The sequence below is a fragment of the Zonotrichia leucophrys genome, chromosome 2 (assembly GCF_028769735.1).
Source record: "Zonotrichia leucophrys gambelii isolate GWCS_2022_RI chromosome 2, RI_Zleu_2.0, whole genome shotgun sequence".
NCBI lineage: Eukaryota > Metazoa > Chordata > Aves > Passeriformes > Passerellidae > Zonotrichia > Zonotrichia leucophrys.
This window is the reverse complement of record NC_088171.1, coordinates 98,574,324-98,594,734: the sequence shown is the minus strand read 5'-3', so window position 1 is coordinate 98,594,734 and position 20,411 is coordinate 98,574,324. Positions and strand designations below refer to the sequence as shown.

The 20,411-nt window shown below is 35.6% G+C and overlaps 1 protein-coding gene across 3 annotated transcripts in view; it reads right to left on the bottom strand.

Moving 5' to 3' along the window:
- The window catches only part of CDH19 (cadherin 19), a 115,784-nt gene extending 99,882 nt beyond the window's left edge, over positions 1 to 15,902 (bottom strand). Inside the window, exon 1 of one of the 3 annotated variants that reach the window (XM_064705769.1) lies at positions 15,751 to 15,902. The gene's annotated coding sequence lies outside the window, so the exon portion shown is untranslated. Of the gene's footprint in view, positions 1 to 410; positions 515 to 15,047; positions 15,228 to 15,750 lie in introns of those variants that run through there. The other 2 variants (XM_064705772.1, XM_064705771.1) reach the window with 2 other exon arrangements.
- Between the last annotated feature and the right edge of the window lie 4,509 nt (positions 15,903 to 20,411).

Sequence of the window (20,411 nt, the reverse complement as noted above, 5' to 3'; positions counted from 1 at the left end):
AAAGACTTGAAGGCCACTGTGTCCAACCATTAACCTAACGCTGCCAAGCCCACCATTAAACCATGCCCCAGGTGTCTCTTCTACGCATATTTTAAATGCCTGTGGGGATTGGCCTTGGCACATCAATCCAGTCTCTTCAAATCCCTCTGCAGAGCCTTCCTACACTCCATCTCAGCTACATCAGGGAGATCAGCACTCCCATCCTGTTTAGTGTAATCCGCAAATTTTCTGAGGATGCACTCAGTCCCTTCATCCAGATTATAGATACAAGACGTTAACATGGGAGCAGCTTCAACACTGAGTTCAGGTGAAACCCTCTCGTGATCAGCCACCACCTGAATGTAACTCCATTCACCACCACTCTCTGGGCCTGGCCAGACAGCCATATTTTTAATTAGTAAATTTTTTACCTATGCTGTTTAGAGAGCAGAAGATGGTTGGTTGGAAATCCAGTCCTTGATAGTTGTCTATGATTCAGCTCCTGCTGCTTCCCTTCAAAATCCAAACATCTCGCCTCAAGTAATGACAAAAGTATATTAGAACAATAGGGTGTGCTCATGTACTTAAAGGAAAATACAAGATATCCCAAAGCTGATTTGGTATTATTATAAATATTAAACAAGTAGAAGGGAAAAACAAGAGAGTAGCAGATGCAATCCAGTTACAACAATGTCAAAGGAGAATGTAAATCTGTTTCTTATATTACTAATTTAATTTGCATTCAGGATTTAGAATTTACTGATGAATATTTTTGTCACATCATCCATCATAGCCTGGCACTAGAGAGTAGGAAGATAGAAAAATTAAAAACTTGCTTGTTACTGCAAACTAAAGAGCATGAACAACATCCATCAAAGACAGACAGATAAAAGCGATTGCCAAAGCCAAGTGATCTATGCTGATTTTCTTTTAAACATTTATTAAAACAGTCTAAATGCAGATCCACTTACCTTTGGTAAATATTTATGGTTATTTCTTTTGCCATGGACTGGAAACTGTGAACAGTGATAAATTAGTTGCAGAGGTCTGTAATTTTACTCTTGTTTTTAAAAATATGTTTACATCTTCTACTGAAGTGCTGGTTTTTGTCTCTGATTAACAAGGATGCATTCTATGCAGCTGTTAAGTAAGATGCTCTTTTCTTTTCGTTGCTGAGAGAGTCACAGAACAAGCCATGGGCCGATAGAGGAGGACAGATACTGCACAAGGGACCTGCTACAAAGTTACCGCTGCCAGTGGAAGTGTTTTCATTGATTCAGTCGGCTTTAGATTAAACTAGAGAGCAACTCCATTGTACCCTCAAACCATAAATTTTTGAGCTTTAACTTACACAGAAATACATGCATTTTTTTCTTAAGAGGTGTTCTGAATGCCCGTTTATTTCCAAACTGGAGCTAATGCAATTGTACCCTCAGATTGGACAGTTTCAAAGTGTATATAATGGCTTGCCTTTTAGAAAAAATTGCAAGGTATAACATTCCTGATAGCAGTGCTACTGGGTCTTGGACAGCAAGTGCAAGGATAGTGTGAGTGTGAAAACTGTGCTCTGACACATAATGCACAATTGTTTCCTTTGTTTTCTCCTGACAAAGGAAAACCAAATGTGTTCAAAACAAAATTCAAATGGTCTCACTGAGAGACAGCTCAAGTAGCTCTAACCAGCAACTGCACCAACAAACTAAGGGAGCTCAAAAAGAGGAGCTCTTTTGACTACAGACAACAGAAGAGAGAAATGTGTTTGTTTAATACAATTAAAACAGAGATAAAAAACAATTACGAGGGTGAATAGAAGTCAGAGACTGACATGAGCATAGCCCATGCTTATGTTAATGAAAAGCAGAAGGACAATGCGAAAAAAAAATGAAGACACTTGACAGGAAATTATATTCATTGTCATCTAGAGCAGTGTAATGCACCTAGCAAGGAGGAAAGAAAATCCATACAAATTAATAGATTTAGAATTTGTTTTAATCTAAGAGGAATAAGATCTATGTGTCAACACAGGCAGCATATCGAACTTGTTTTCTCAATGCAAATAAGTGCTCAGAAAAGCTAACAATTTTTTATTTAATTATGAGAGGGTAGAGAATAACATGAGAAAGTGTTGGTAAAAGCTGACACTCATTTTCAGAACAAGACTGATTTGTACTACATTATCCAATTTCTGTGTCCCCAAAGTTCCATTTAATCCTCTGCTACCACAGAGTACAGATAGACAGCTGGCTGCATCACATTTTGTTTGCAGTTCATCTCTCAGCAAAGACATGTTGGTTGCTGCCATAATATTCTCTATAAGAGACTCTTGCCTCTGCAGCTGTTTGTCCTGCAAGGTCAAAAATAATCTCTTCAGCTTCTTCATAGACTACAAAACATGGGCTCTGGGAGAAACGTTGAGATCCCTGTTTCTCCATTGGGCCCTCAGGGCTGCGCTAGGATGAATATTTATGTCTTAACCTCATTTAACTTTGGGCAACTGATTTAGAAGTCGACAGGCTCTTAGATTCTTTGCTTGAATCATTCTTCAAAAAAAATTGTTAACACATTTGAAGGCAAAATTAAATTTTCAGTCTTTTAAGGTAGTTTTATAAAACCTGGCCATAAGCTAGGTATTTATGTGGCAATATCACATCAAATTTACCAGTTATCCTTTCCAAACTATCATATCCTAGTGGTGCAGTTATGTAGAAACCTGAGATGACTTAGGAGCTTTCTACATTCAAATGGGAGAGAAAAATATTTTCTTTGGAGAGAACACTCCTCCAACTCTGCTGCTTCACCACTTCATACTGTACAACCCTTCCCAACCTTGAGCCACCAAAACACTGTCTGTGTGTAAATCAGTTCAATAAACTAAATCTGGCTAAAAAAAAAAGAAAAACAACAACAACAAACCACAAAACATAAACTCCCCAGCAAAAACAAGAGAGTATTGTTATGACAAGTAGGTTTATCAACCTATTGCTTCCACAGACTCTTATGTACATTTGCCTTCAAAATCAGATGTGTCACAGTGGACACAAGAGAAGTGAGATTCCTGCACAGAGATGAATGAAAATATGAAGTGCAAATGAAGGAGCTGGAGAAGAGAGAGGAATGATTGGATCAGGAAGAAGATGGAGGTAACTTAACTCATTGAAGTAGCTATATTAGTAGCTACATCCAAAGAAGAGATCAAATCTTATTTTATGCCATATGTATTTTCACACACTTTCAGCTTTAAATGCATGGCAATTTTGATTAAATTACCACATAAGTACCACATCATAATTACTATGTAAGCTTCCATTTCCCAATTTTCAAGGCACTTATCTACCTATAGAAGGAAGTCTGAATAGTGTTTATGCTTAGTCACTAGTTCAAAACAGAAGGTAAATATTAATAACTCCACTGCCTCCTGGAATGGATGACATTTGCTGATTTTCTTGAAAACATTTCTTTATGCTGCTGGGGTTAGAGGAACTACACTGCTGTAAAAGATTCCTAACCCACCAAGACTGACACAGAGATAAATTTGTATCAAACATATTAATATAGCAATAAAATAATAGAAATATTCTAATTTTACCTGCCTAAACATGCTTCCATTCTCCATGTAAGATTTGCTTTGTTCATTTCCCTTGGGAATTTAAAATGTAAAAAATAAAAAACTCCAAGTGCCTCTTTCCCTGCTGAAGTGTAAACTTAAGCTTTAGCTTTCATTTATATCTAACTTCATTCATATTCAAAGCAGGAGACTTCTCCCTAGAGCTAATAAGAACCTTAAATTTGAGCTAACCTGCCAGTGTGTTATTCTTGGTTCAAAACCAAGCACTGACATTGTGAACACTGAGCAATGACTTTGCAAAGGAGTTCACCTAAGCATTGAAAAATCTGAGTTAGCATCATTGTGGAAACAAACCAAGAATTTGGACAAAGAGCTGAACTCGAGATCACCCTAAACTCTATCAGGGCCTCAAAAACCAGTAAAGAACTTCACCAAAATGCCTTAGAACAGAAATAAGTCTAACCCCAGAAGAAAATTATATTTCCAAATGCCTTTAATTTTCAGTCTCTTTGATGAAGTTCCCAATGAATTCTCGTTCTGATGATAAATTTCCTGATGGACACTTGCCTCCCAAGGAAAAGAGCTGCTATTGGTATTGCAGTGATTTTTACAGGTACTATGGAAGAGATACTGAACTTTAAAAATGTAACCATCTCTTTATTTGAGTTAGGTAAGCATCAATGAACTACAGATTAAAATATTTTCCCATACTGGAGCCAAGTGGAATTTTCAATCAAACAAAATTAAGCTTTTGTACAAAATTGCAGAAGCATTTTAAAAGACTAGGAAATTAGTTCCAATACTGCATACAACTAGTAAATTCTTGTGTATTCTCTTTATAGAGAGATAAAAATCTGTGTAGGATGGAAAAGAAAAATCAACCAATTCAATGTTTATGGTTTGGGGTTTTTTTCTGATTTGATTATGTGGTTAAAACGTAGATCTATGGGAATATAGCTAAGAAAATATGTCCTCCTTTAAAACATTATACAAATTTGGTCAGAACAAATATGTACAATATAGAGAACATTATTCAAATTTCAAGAGTTGAATCAAAAGCCTTTCTATTTGAGAAAGAAATTGACAGTTGTTGGTGACAAATTTTGAATCTGAAGAATATTTTGTAGCATTAAGGATTTAGGAGTAAATAGAAAATTAGAGCAAGGCTTCACAAAAAAATAATAAAGCCATAGAACAAGGTTCAAGAATAGAGTATAAATGAGTTCAAGAGATTCCTAGGGTATAATTGTTTCTCAACAAGGAAGAAATTGATGGATATGATGAAAAGGTGAGAAGTTGAATTCTGGGAATAAGATAAACCTAGGGGGGAAAATGTACATGCTGAGTTGCTTGGGCACTTTGTAGTTCAAAAGTGTTTCATGTTCACTAACCTCTGATAGAATTCTTTATCAGTTTGATTTGATTGTACTTCAGGGTGCACTGTGGCAGACTTTTGCTGGAGCTGCCCATTGCTTCAGCAAGAGCCAGAAAGTGCAATGCTGTCTAATTATTTCTCTTGAAATATGAAGCCCTATTCCATGTATTGTGTATTATTTTTAAATACAATTAAAGTCTTTGAAAGAGCCATGAGTGGCCAAGTTTTCTGAGGCAGTCCTAGGTTATTGTATGCTATTTTAGGGAATGTGCTCTCTTTTTTACAGGAAGATGAATGTGACTTGGTTGACATTTTGTCAGTCAGGTTACCCAGGATTTTGCAATTGTTACACGTTTGTTCAAGTCGTACCATCACCCTGGTAAATACTGCTGCACAGTCCATTTTCATCACCTGAGTTGTTGTGACAGTTACTGTTTGAAGACAAATTTTCAGGTTTACCCAAAGATTTGGCAACCTGGACTGATAATAATAAAAGAAAAATTGGTGACAACCCTTTTTTGCTGCTCATCAAGAATAGGTGAGTGGTGGAAGTGTGTACATGATAGGTTCTTTCTCCTGTTTGCTTCACTTTTTGAAAGACCAGTATAGCTCATCTGACTTTTTTCAGTAGGCTCCAGTGCTTTAACCAGGTCCTCTTTACACTGACAGAAGCCAAGGGAAGCTGAAAACATGTATACCAAATTACAAAGTTAATAGTCTTTATATATAATGCTGAAAAGCACAGGTTTGCTTTTGCTTTTTGAAATATTCTTTGTTTCCTAAGTGTACTTTTGTGCTGGTTTCATCTTGAACAGCATCAGACCCATAAGAATGCCACTTGTCTCTAATTATATAGCCTGTATTTTCTGATTTCAATTGATGTGTATTCTGTGAGGGTATTCACATAGGCTTAAACTTAGAGACTTCTTGTTCTTTTCAATTACAGAATTAAGAGAGGCCAATCAGGAGAGAAATTTGGCAAAGGATAAAAAAGAACATTGTTTGCCTCTATCTCTACTCTTTCATTCAATTTTTGCTGCTTTATCTATATCCCACTCCATGCTCAGTCATTATGTGACATGAAAAAAAATTAATATCTGAGCCTGGGAAAGTCAAAGCTTGGTTTTTGTTTGCTGCTTTGCTTATTTGTTTGAGCACAAGGACTCCAAGAATTATTAATCATACCACCCTTCTGAATCTTTTCAGTCTGGTTATCATATGAACCTCCTTTCCTGAAAAGAAATTTTTTATGTATTTTGTGTAGTCTCACTTGAAACAGACAGGAAAATGCTCCTCTCAGACTGGATTTGTATTCACTCCGTACTGAGCACCGCGGCTGTGATCCAGTAAAGCATTTAAGGTTAGTTTATCTTTAAACATTATCCCATTGAAGTTAGTGGCATGATCCATGTCCTTAAATTTAAACACACAGCTGAGTGCTTTGCTGGATCACAGCCAGAGTACTCAGTACCTTACAGGATTGAACACTCTCTTTTCCTTGACACTGGCCTAAGGCAAAATATACAGACATGTGTGAATATATGTTCCTTATAGTATAGAGGTTAAACACAGTGTTATTCTCAGATTCTTTCATATTCCATTCAATAGAAGATATTCTCCAGTTTCTTAAAACTCTTGCCAGTTGTACTGAAAGAGGAAACATTACAATTCCAAAAGAGTCTAACCTAGACAGTCACTTTTCTTTCTCTTTTTTTGATCATACTGAATTTTGTAGCTCAGGAGATTCAGGTCAAATGGTGTTCTGAATGAAGGTAATTTGTTAACAACGTTTAAATCCCTGCCATGTTCTGCTGACAAAGGCTAACTTAATACGCGACGGATTCAACACCTCTCCGGTGGTGGTATGTGCTTTAAATGAAAGTGCTTTTTGCAGCTTGGACTAACTTGAGCCATTTGGGGCTGACTGAATGTCAAATGCTTCAGGCAGCCGAAGTTAAATCTTTCTACACAAGTTTGTTTAAGCCTGGTTTGGATACTAAGACCTACAGTTCTTATTGAAATGGGGAGATATCTTGAACATTTGTACATAATAAAATATACAGACCTCTAGAGAAGCACTGTTTCCATCAGATTAAACTATGCATATAAATAAAATTATATTGTTACTGAAAATATTTTTTATTGCCTGCATCTCAGCATATTTAAAGGTGATTTCAAATCTGATTAATGGGAATAAGTTTGGGCTCGAACATGGATTCACTTGAAAGGTGTTTTCTTCTCCTCCTTCTTAATGCTTTCTTTTTTTTTCCCCATTCTTAAGCACCCTTGTACATTTCAAAGTCCATGTTCCTTATCTGAATATCAGCCAATCAGAGTTGTATCTGTACAGACTAATGATACATTCCAAGTATTATTTGCTTGATTATAAAGCCTGGTTTGATGGGATACAATCACTTTTCTGTTCTCAATGACCCACTGAATGATGACATTACTCAGAATTCCATTTAGATGATGCAAATGACCTAATCAACTTGTCTTCTGCCAGGGCACTAACTGAACTCAAATGTCAAAGGAAACTTAGTAAACAAAATCTTCCTTTTATGTAACTGAAATTATGCTATGGAAACCTTATGAATATTAGCTATAGAAATTTTGTTTTTTTCATTTGCATAACATAGGTATACAGGTCCATACTTTTTAATACACTCAAGATTTTTTTCTAAACAAAGAAAGAAAAAATACAGAGCAAAAAGTAAAATTACATTATATGAAAACTTCTACATGGTTATTTTGTTTCACTTTCCATAATAAATTATAAACTATGTCTTAATTCAAATTTTACACCAAGTTCTCAATGGAGTTAAAATTCCTCTTCTGCATTTTCAAGTACTGATCATAGTTGCTCTGCTTCCTCTGTTTCTTTCTTTACCATTAAAAAAAGGCTGAGTCATGCAAGCTACAAAATATTATAAGCATTGTACTGGTAGAATAACCACAGTAGCTCAAGGTTACATGTATCAAATACTGTCATATGTGTCACACATATGTCACACATATGACACATCAAAATTAAACGGTATATCTTGGTAGCAGTCTAGTTTCTACAGCACTGAGATTTCTGGAAAACAGGCACTTGTTTTTGCTTTGCAGGCCCATGTAGCTGAGTTTGCTGTTTTAGCTGCTATATCTAATGTTCAAGGTTTCTAGTGAAAAATAGATGAACTATATTTACATGACCTGCTCTCATGTCTTGGTTGCAAATATGCTTCCACAAAATTGTCACCTAAAAAGATGGAGATAGTCTACTAGATTGCCTCAGACACACAGAAGAGCTTTTCCATAAGCAAATGTTTGAAAGACTAATCCAGTCCTTGCACATTAATTTGGCAACATCAGGGCAAAAATCTTAATCGATAATGTTAAAATGCTGCCAACTAGTTTTCCAACTATTTCACTTCTTTCTCAATATCATACTCAGTTAACTGTAAAATGATATTTGATTGTTTTGAGGGAGATCTTATGCTGAAGAAATTTTAATTACTGTCTTTCTGCAAGAGTGAGAATTGAAAGTTGCTATCAATGTTAACAGTGGTTCATTACAAGGGATCCCACCTTCCAGGTTGTCTGTTCTTTTGATTTTAGGCAGATTTATACATGCCAGAGGACATAATGATCTTTCCATAATAAGATTATGTTCCTGAGGTATTACATGTCTTCCTTTAAACTGAAGATCAAGACTGAAGTTTGATGGTCTGCAATCAAAATCACACTTTACATTCCTTGAGAAAAATCAAGAGTACTTGATCCATTACCTTTAAAGCATGGATATGATACATAATTTTCTTCTTTTTTTCTGGATACAAAGCATACACACATCAATATCTGTTAGAGATGTTATAGATTTGTGATGAAAATATTCACTGTTAGTGGCTCAGTGATGCAGTGCTCTCTTCATGTCAGAGAAAATAAGGTTATTTTTATGTAACCAGTGTCTGACAACAGAGAGATGCATATAGACATCATGTTATCTACTACACCAAACTATATTAGTCTAACATCGAGACAGAAAGTTCAAATTTGAATTTTTTGAACGACCTCAATGAACCATGCTCCTATTTCTAAGTTCACCACACTTGGGGATTTCTTCAAGATATAAGATCACAGCAATTAGGGGAATAAATAGTGAATAGAGGTAACCCTAATAAAATTTAAAGTAGAACTATATTGCCTGTGACTATTTTTACATCTCAGTTGTGATGTTTAAACTCCATCTTTTCATACAGTTATAAACATCAAATAATACATACTAAAGGGTGAATAGACTGATGCATTATTTTGGTCTAATATCTATCACCAAAAAAGGCATATGAAAAATGCTTTTTATGCTGTGGAACTAACCAATAATTTTAGAAGTTGTATACTAACTCAAGCACTATTTTATTTGTACCTTTGATCTGACATGTCTTCCATTTACAGTTTTCAGTCCAGTTTATTAACTTCTCGGTATGGTCAGCAGCCCAAATTCATAAAAAATATTTTATTGTTGTGCATAAATATGTTTATACATGCACACATATGAAAGAATATTTGTCTTTAGTATAAAAAGTCACCCAGAAATGTTCTGAAAAATTCAAAGCATGATAAAATCTATTTTATATGATTACCTTTAAATGTATTGCACAGTTTAAGGATTAACATCAGCCTCAAAATTGTTTATTTCATCTGTGGTCTTCAAACATATTTTATTATTTCTTCCCCCGTTTTTTCTCTCAATTTTGTTTGAAATAGGAGTAATTAAATTTAAAATCCCAGTGAGTCTACCACAACATTCATGGGAATGAGATAATAAATGTCCTACAGCAGCCCAGGCAAGTCATCAACATTGTTTTACGGCAGCTTGATGTTTTTTTGCCATAAAGATTATTGTGCTTCACACACAAAAAGCTCTGTTGACTATCAATCTTACATGCATGGAATTTTTGCTTCACCTTTTTCTTCTTCTGTAATACTCTTTGCCTTCAATTGAATATTATCTCATTCCTTGGTAATATGATTTTTTAAAAGAAGCAGTAAAATCTTCAAAGCCTTGAGCTCAAAAAGAAAAAAATAAGTTAGTTTTTATATTCACAAGAAATTATAGTTGGATTTTAAATAACTTTATTTATCATGAGTGTTTGGACTCCATCTGTCACCACTTTCAGTAATTCATAATTGCAAATTATAAGGTGGAGACACTGAGTGTATAAAAAGCATCTTTTTCTTACTGAAACAATCAAATATAAGTATCCTTAAGGCTATTCTTTTCCCTGGATCTGCTAAGTAAGTGGTGTGTGACAAATTAAATCATGATGAGACAAATTATCTACCCAATGTAACAAAGACCACACAAATCAAGAGCTCCTCTGAAATCCAGGATCTAAGAAAATTCTCAGTAAGAATCTGCTTTATTCATTATCAAGGTCTGTCCTGGATATTCCAAACCTTGACATCTCATTTTTGTTTAGCTTAGAGATTTTGCTCTTCTGTTTTCTGACAAACTTCATGAATTTTGTGAAAAAAACCTCCATTTTTCTTGTAGCCTAATGAGAGATGCTTAGATAACATTGTTAGCTCAAAAATTAAAATCTGAAAGAATTAAACAAGTTTGGAGGAGTAGATGTACCTTTCCTTCCCCTACATCACAAGTCCAAACACTATTTCTGTGTGTGAGTAGGGCTGATAAAACTAAAGAATATGAGAACATACCCGCATATATATATACACATTTTTAGACTCAGTGTTTAGAAAAACAAACAAAGCCTATGTTCCTTAAACATTATTTCATAGAACACAATGAAAGCATTACATGGATTTCAGTAAAGCAGTATATATTTCAATAAAGGGGATAATTCAAGCAATTTGGCCTGCAGGTAACCTGGCATAAGATGCTTTGTTCTATTACAACAAAATCATTCACATCTTCTGTTTTCTGGGGTTTATTTGGTTAGATCTCTCACATCCCTTCCATGGCTCTATGAATTCAAAATTAACTAGAAAGGTCTGAAGAAGTTACATACCAGGAAATGGAATATGCAAACTTTCTTTCCAAGAAGAACACCACTTCTAGTACAGAAATATGATTTTACAGTAATCTCCAAATAATGACTGAAAGTTAACAGATTTAAATACTTCAGACTCATTCAGATCAAGATTTGTTGTCATTGTCTAAAAGGTAAATCATCATTTGTTATCTTGTTTAAATGTGGAAAGATATAATCACACAAGGCCTATAGTTTATGTTTGTTTAGGCACATTTTCATTTCTCTGTTGCAGCCCAGAAGCAGGGTACAGCTGTGGAGGAATGGAAGAAGGGTAATATTACACTGGAAATCTTTTGGCAGACTTGAAGAAAATGCCTGAATAGTTCTGTTTTGCTTTGTTCTTCTGTTTGAGTGTTTCCATTTTTTAAATAGAACTTTAATTAAGAGAGTTGTCATTAATGTTTTAATCAAAATCCCCAATAACTTCTCCTTGCTATACTCATGTGATATAGATGTACTCATGAACTTTTGTAAATGTAGACAATTATACCAAAGAAATACCAGACCTCACTTTACTGACTTTTACTATCAGGAAGTGATCTTCAGTGTCCCACATAGGTTACTGCACAGCAGAATAACAGCCACAGCCAAACTTAATGAAAGATATTAGAGTTTTAGAGTTTTCTTAGAGTTTTCTTAGAGTTTTCTTCTTCTCTCGTGTGACCTGATTATCCTCAGATAAACTCAGACAAATATGCTGCACAAGCACAAGATCTGATTTGTAATAAGTCACTGAAATAACTGTAAAACTTTACCTATAAAGTTGGTAGAAATGCATTTAGTATTTAAGTTGTTCTGTATATTTGGTATACTTCAATATCTCCTTTATATTAATTCTAGGTTTGCATATGACCAAGTCCTGAAAAAATAGATTATAATCAGAAAAAAAAAGCAGAACACGAGAAAACCAGTGCACATGCAAATCTTCATAATGAGCTTTATTTTTTAAGTACATTGAAGACAACAGTAACAGATCTCCAATCTATTCTAATTCTTGGCACGAAGTCTTCTTTATTTGTGGATCATTGATCTGACAGACTGAAAAGGGAATGACTTCTATTTCTTTTGGTGGCTTACACCAGTCTATTGCAAGGAAAATAGATAAAAAATTCAGATTTGTGTGCAGTGGAATCAGTTTGAACTCTCCTGCTAAGGTCTGTAGTTGTCTTCCCAAGGAAGATTGGGATTATATCCCATTCACTGTGTGCACTGTTGCTGAATGAGTTGTTCATAAAAGCATTTGTAGAAGCAGTTGTATAATTTTTGCGTACTGTAATATACTGAAGTTTTTTTGCAAATAAGCTTTACAGTGGGGCAGCTAAGCCATCTTGTTCTTTAACAATTGATAAAGGAGAATGTGGATATTTCTTTACACTCCTGAAGAGACACATGGAATTAATTTTTGTGGCTAGTATGTGTCTCACAAACAAGTAAGTTGAGTCATCCGATACAATCATGGGTAAGCAGGGAGTGTGAAGAAAAACATTTTTTCAAACTCAGTTTGCTTCCATGGGACAGATAACTCTGGGTTCAGGATACAGAAGACAACTGCTGGACTGTGAAGCATAGGTTTCATTAATTATTCTGTTAGATTTGTAATTTCATAGCACAGTCCATATGAGAATATCCTAACAACCTTTCCCACCCCAAGGTGTCTGCATACAAAGATTTCATCCTCCACACCAGCCATAAAACTTTCACTCATTTTCCAATATCCTTTAGGATATAATAAACAATTTGTGCAATTATGTAGACTTTGTACCCCCATTGTGGAAGAAAAAGAGTTAAATGTATCCCAGACTTGAAAAAACCTGCTCAAAAAAAATTCTAGCTCTGTGGGATGCAAGGATAAAAATATGATTCCACTGTAAGGAAGAGAAAGACCAGACATGGATACTGATTAGTCTTCCCAGCTTCCTTCATGCTCTTTTTCTGGGAAAAGAGGAGATTTTACTCCTTTCTTTTACATTTTAAAACACTACCCTTCTTGCAGCATGCCAGGTTAGGAGAGTTAATTGGACCCAGATGTCTATCTTGTCATGATCCAAACCCAAAATTCAAAGTCCCTTTGTTTAGTCATCCTTACTTCTAAAGGGAAAGAAGGAAATGGGTAAACACCTGAGTCATTTCTTGATCTTAGCATGCATTAGAGGAGCAAAAATTATTAAAAACTAGTGTGACATTTGGCATAGAGGCCTATAACTATTGATAGAACTGAACTGAAAAACCCATACTCCTATTTGTGGCTTCTCAGGAGCGAAAGAAAATTCATTAATCATTCAGTACCACAGTCTGCTGTAATATCACACCTTCCATTGAACAAATGGATCTATGATTAATCGGGTTAATTGATTTTGTTGCTTAAATCCAGACTACTTTGACCATGGAATAATTTTAGGCTCTAAAACTAATTCTGAGAGAATGAATAAGGATAAAAGAATACGTTATCTTCTGATGATTAATATTGTTCTTCCAGTGACCAGCCAAATTACTTTCTGATCAGTTTGTACCTATTTAATCTTGTTTTGAACTGAATATGGTGATAATGATCAAGGGAAGCATGACATGACTTGTAACATTTTCTGTGTTCATATTATGAAGTAGAACTGAGAAATAAAGTCTATAAAAAGAAAAGGGAAAAATTTTCTTAATTTACTCACTTCTCCATTCTTAGCTGTAAACAATTTTATATATATATTTTTATATATATATATATATATAGAGAGAGAGAGAGATTTTCCCTGGCCCTTAGATTTCTGAATTAAATGAAAATAAAAATGAAGCACAAAAGATAATAGATTAATAACTTGTTAATCTCCAGCATTTTTATCTCATCAAATAATAATTATTTTTAAAATTGGCATAGTTTTTTCCTAAAATGAAATAAATTTCAAAATGGAAAGTCATTTCAATCAAATAACTACAAATTGGAAAAGTAACTCAAACTTTGAAATGGTAAGGCATAATACTTTTATGAATTAAAAGTATTTTTTCTTTTCCTGTGTAAGAAAAAGTAATTTGTGAATACTTACATTTGTTCACTTATTCATATTGCATGTAACAATTTTTTTCAAAAAATTAAAATTTCATTAGAACATTCCCTCATATACGTCAGCAATTGCCTAAAGATACACAATTTTTAAAGAAAACATTTTTAGCATTAAGAGCAAATTAAAACAAGCAATTTTTAAAGGTTTTGAAATCTCTGTGGTTGCTGGAACATACCACTTCAGGTGGATCTACAATTAACTACACTGGGGTAAGTTTAAAATGTCCTCATCACCCCTGAATCAGTGTCAGTGAGTCACACTTTAATACTCAGCACTGTTTGGTTCTGAACCTGAGAGCTGAGTGGATAAAAGTCTGTGGTTTCTTTTAAAAACTCTCCCATTATTGCTGGAAGTAGATCAGAGCCTGGTATAACATATTGCAAATTCTTTGATTTCTACTTTCAAATAACAATGTTTCTGAGAGAATTATGCCTATTCCATTAAATGTGTGCCGCACCACAGTCACCATGGACTGTAATTTTATATTTCCCCATAAATAGGATCTGACATAATGCAGAGCCAAAACTCAAAGTGTTCTTTATCTTCCAGATCTTACACAAGCTACTGAGCTTGTAGGTCAGGATTTGAAGGTGGTTTCAAAACCAGATATTGAAGAATAGATAGAGCCAAGATTCATAATTGAAAGATAATGACTGAGGCATTCATCTGTGGAGTTTATGCGTGTTTTCAATTAGTTGCAAATGTTCTTTACACAGTTTAATATATGAGACAGGTTAGACTGGTATCATGGTTTAACCCCAGCTTGGAATGAAGCTCCACACAGCCACTCACTCACTCCCCTCCCCACCAGAGGGACCTGGAAGAGAACTGAAGGGGTGAAAGCTGGAAAATTCAGGCGTTAAGATGAAGACAGTTTAATAGGGAAAGCAAAAGCCAAGCACAGAAGCAAAGTAAAACAAGGAATTAATTTACGGCTTCCCATGGGCAGGCTGGAGTTCAGCAATTCCCAGGTGAGCAGGGCACCATCACATGTAATGGTGACTGGGGAAGACAAATGCCACCACTCCAAACCTCACCTCTTTCCTCCTCATTCCCACGCTTTATACACAGAACATGATGCCATATGGTCAGGAATATCCCTTTGGTCAGCTGGGGTCACCTGTCCTGGCTGTGTCTGCTCCCAGTCTCCCATGCAGCCCCGACATCCTCACCAGTGTGTCAGTACAAAAATCAGAAAGGACTTTGGCTCTGTGCAATCTCTGCTCAGCAATAACAAAAACATCTATGTATTACCAACCCACTTTTCACCACAGATCCAAAACACTAACCCATACCAGCTACTGTGAAGAAAATAACTCAACTTCACCCAAAACCAGGAAATCTTGAAAAAACTGTACAACCTTTCAAACAATAGAGATGTTCTTCAGGACAACTCAGACATTTTGAAACTGGGAATAAAAACATGAAAAATCAAAGTGAAAGGAGGACAACTAGGAACCTGCTATCCATTTTGGGGGAGTAAGAGTAAGGTATATTGAATCACAGAGCCCTTTTTAAGTTTGAACACTTTTTTCTCAGAAGAGCAGAACACCTTTTCAAGACCTCCCTCCTTTAGATGCTCTTGATCACATCTTTACCTATGTAAACCCATCCTAGGAACAAAGAAATAAAGGTTTTGCTGTCATGACCAAGATTCTGTCTTGAAACAGAGCATGCAAACAAGTCCCGAGTTTAAGAGAGAAGGAAAACAGATGTGCAAAGGAAAAATAAACGCTGTACCTGCTCTCTTCATTTAATAAGTTGCCTCTTTGTGTGAAGGAATTCCTCCTGGATACCCTTTTCTCTGCTTGGCTGTGTCTCAGCATTCACTCCTGTTGTACATCATTTATCAGTACCAGCTCTGGGAGATAACCAGCATCTGTGAGATGTGTAGTATGTTTTGGATGAAAGCTGTCCCTGTTGCCTTTAACAATGCCAATTGTTCTACATCCCCAGCGTTCTGCACTTGTCTTCAGTGGTTAGAAACAGCATTCCCAGCTGCAGTGGGAAAGGGTTTTGAATAAATATTAAGCACACAGCAAACGTGCTATAACTTTTTCATGAATGGCATTTTTAACTAAGAGTAGCAGTAGGTTTTAAAATTTTTGAGTGTCTAAATTAGCAGCCTATTTTCTTAATTGTCAGAAAGGAAAAACCACTATTGTCCTATTATTTTTGGTAAATAAAAGAGTCTGAGATTTCTGATTCAAGACATTAGACTCAGACTTGAGATCTCAGACCCTGGAGGCACTCACATGCCTGACAGCAATTTCATCCACATTGCACTTTGATAAAAACAATTTTTTCCTCCAAAAATACCTGCAGAATTTTGTGCCATAATATGATAGCTCCTCTGGTACAAACCACCCTATCTGCATCATTCAGTCCAGTCTTCAGAAGTGTTGGGCTTGAGGAAACCTTCTGCTGCATGGAGAGGTCTGACTCATCTCTCACCATGGCGTCCAAGCAAGCTGTCTGTGGCTGCTGTGACAGCAAGAAAAACAGCTGAGATCTGTAAGAAGGAGACTGCCTCAGAGTGTCTGTGTTCCCTATTTAGAAGTCACATGGATCCAAATTAAAAAGATGAGATAATTCCTCAATTTTCATTCTAACCTTGACATGGAGAGTTTCTCGAGGTATCCTCCAGATGGGAAATTACAAATCTACATTTTGGCACACAAGGTCACAGAATTATTGCGTTCACCTTTACCTTTTCAGTAGTAGTTGTGGAAGACAGGACTGGACAATACCCAGTGGTGGGATCCCATGACTCCTCAAATATACCTGCTTACATGAATGATTCGGATAATAAGATGTCATGGTTTGAAAATACAGGTGTCAGCTAAGGAAGGCAGGAGCCTCTCTTGAAATGGAAAATGTAAATCTCTCCCTCCAAATTATTATATTTTTGAAATTAAGGGGCTCTCAGAAAAAGATATGGGAGTAGAAATTACAGTTCTTTATTAGGAAAAGTAAAAACAAAAATGCAGTAATACAAAACAACACAGACAGAACACAACCTGACACCCTGTGGGTCAGAGTGCTGGTAGCAGTCCAGTTAAATGGCACCTGCAGTCCTCCTGCAGTGACATGTGGGGCTCTGTTGGAGCAGCGATCCTGTAGAAGGGCATAGTTTTCTTCTGAAGGTTCAGTGGTGGTGTAGATAGGCCTGGGCTTCTTCTGGGAATCTAGAGGGAAAAGGCTACTCCTCTTGAGTCCAATGGGAAAAGGCTGCATGTAGTATCCTAAATCTCAGATTATATCCAGGTAGGAATGCTTGGCTCCTCCTCCTGGGTGGAGTATCTCACAATGGGATGATGCAATTTTATCAGTCATGCAGTGAGACTCAATGGCCCATCAACAGAAGATATTTTCTGGAGAGAGGACTTGTTTGTGGAAGAGATAAAGAAAACTGCTCCACCTGGTTTTAACAGTTGGCCCAATTAACAGAAGATAACAGCCCCACCCCTAACAGAGGACAATAGAATACACAACCCCAGCCATATCTTGCATTTGCAACTTAAGACTTAGTAATGTAATGAAAATCAAGATAGGATGGTATCACAAAAAATTGTATTGGAGCATCTAATTTAAGGGTTTATACTCTGAGTTGTTTTTTGATCAACTCACCATTTCTCATTAACACTCTGGAGCTTATTATTAGCTCCATAGATGAGATGATGAGAACCTGACATACTGGCTGACTTCACTGTTTTTCAAAGACACTTCCACTGCAGAAGAATCTGTCCAAAACCAGGGACAGCTTTACTCTTTCTGTTAATTTGAAAGTTTGAAAGTCAATGAGAAGACAATACCAATGCTTGCAAGTCAGAGGAAATTAGTCCTTTTTTCTTTAAATTATGTTTCTAGTTTTACTATGCTGTTAAAATACTTGCTAAAAATTTGTTGTTATTAGTTGATTTTGTTATTGCCTTGGACTTCAATAGCTATCCTGCAATCACAAAAATGGAGGTTGTCAAGGAGAACTGATTTTCTGCTTAACTACAGGCTATTTATCATTCTTGCCCTGTATCTCTGTGTATTTGCTGAGACATAGGTACATCAGTCATCTGTCATGTGCTGGTTCGCAGCTAGATCTGGATTGTCCCTTTTTATTTTCATTCCATGCACAAGAATGAAAGGACAAGGCAGCAGTGACTTTAGCTTTGCCCTGAGGTGTTGCCCGGGCACAATTCAGAAGTAATACCAAGTTCAGCAATCCAGTAAAATTTCCATGTCCTCCACTTCTGAGCTATGTGCTTTGTCTCAAGTCTTGGCAGGCTAGTTAAGGTTTAAGGTTCATTTAAAATTTGATTTATTTCAGGCACTCTCAAGAGTTTTATTAATACTAAGTGCAGTGGGAAGCCCTGTGAATATCATTTATATGATCAGATAAGATAAATAATAGGCAGATAGCGGTTTATGCAGGGATAGGAGGAAATACTTTTTAAATACGGTGCTTACAATCACATCATCATCATAGACATTAAGAAGTTATTAATATTTGCAATATTTCAAACACATTGCACAGAAATTAATTTTGGTGACCAGTAGTACAATTAAAATGTAGACTGAAACACTGTGAAAATGAAAACTGTGAAAATATCTATGAGCTTTCACCTGTCTATATTATTTCTATGTTCTATTTATTAAGTTTTATTCATCTGCTTCCATTAATCCTATGTGGCCCTAAAACTGCTTCATAAGGCACCGATTTTTTGCACAGTCAAATAACTTCTCTGACTTGATGTGGATTGAAAGTGAACAAGTGGCTGTTGTAAAACTGAAAGTGACAAAAAGAGGAGATCTATAACCAACTAAGCTTCACCATGATGTTTCCTAATGTATTTAACAATAGTTTTAAGAATTTTTATAACTAGAATTTTCCAGTTGTTTATAATGTCAGATGCTGAAGCTTTCTTAGTGGCAATCCTAGTCTTCTTCAATGAAAAAAAAAATACAACCCAAAACAAAGAAACGTCGCAAGCCTATTTTATGCTCTGCTGTGTCTCAAAGAAGCTGTCAGGTAATAGCATGGAAAGTTTCTGGTCATTGAACCTATAGTCTGTTGGGAGTCTGGGTATTGACATGAAAACTATTTTCAATATCATCCTGGAAGACAAATTATTATTTGCCTGATTTTGCTGGATGAAGGGGTTAACTTTTTTTAGACATAAAATTGTACTCCAAAACATTTAGAAAAAAACCAGCAAGCACAGCCTTAGCAAAACTAAGATATGATTTCCCTCACTTACTTCTTTAATAGACACATCAATCTCTCTTGTCATGGTTTTGTTGCTATACATATAGAGAAAACCTCTTTTTTATTCAGACTGATTTACTTTTATTCTAGATTGAGGAAAACCAACAAACAAGAAAACAGCAAAAGAGGAATTGTAATATCTTGTTTCCCACCTGAATTGCTAACTGGGAGCTCTTTCAGCAGGGAGCATGCTATGCTTAAAGATACAGTAAACCCTGAATATTTGTTTTCTTGTGCTATTTATAAGCTTCTCACTCCTAATTTTTTTTTCAATCCCATCTAGTACATGAAGAATTTTCACAGTCTCCTATTCTATATAACATATTGTATGTGAGTCCTGCACCTACAGCCAGTTTAAATATCCTGATAAACTAAGGTGCAGCCAAGAGTTATCACAGATAATGCTGTCCTGGACATAGATATGATTCCTTGAGAGTAATTATGGTTTTATTCTGAGCAGTTTGGCTCTAGTCTTTTTACCTGTTCTCTGGATTTAATAGCTCACAGATCTTTTTCCTCCTTATTTGATCTCTCCTTCAGAGAACCTGCTGCTACACAGTGCTAATACAAAATAATGGCTTCTTGGAAACTCCTGCCTTGTGCTTCTCATGGCCCATTGCTTCTGACTTACTTTTTACACCTTTCTCATCAAAGGACCTCTCTGATGGCTCTTAAAATTTATGGGAACCTATAGAAATCTTCCCAAGTCCTATCAAAATGCTGATATTTATTTTTAACCCCTAAAATAAATTTAGAATTTAATGGTAGTTATGTAGGAATGTATGTATGAAGTAGAAAATATGATAAAACAGTTAATCCTCCTCATTTCCATATGTCTAGCATTTCCATATGAAAATAAAATTTTAAAGGTGTTTATTTCTCTTTATAGTGATTAATGGGATATGATATTTTTTAGTGATTTAATAGCATCATGGCCACTGTAGACAAGTTTATCAATATGCTCAAAATTAAAAACAACTATTACTGCAGGGCATCTTACATAGTAAGTATTTTCTTACTGTGTAAGATGTTCTTAATATTTTTCCTTCTTCCTAATTTATCCCAAGTATACAAAGGCATTTTAAGCTTTAACTACACTGCAGCCAATACTGAAAAAAAAGAAGGAAAATAATTCATG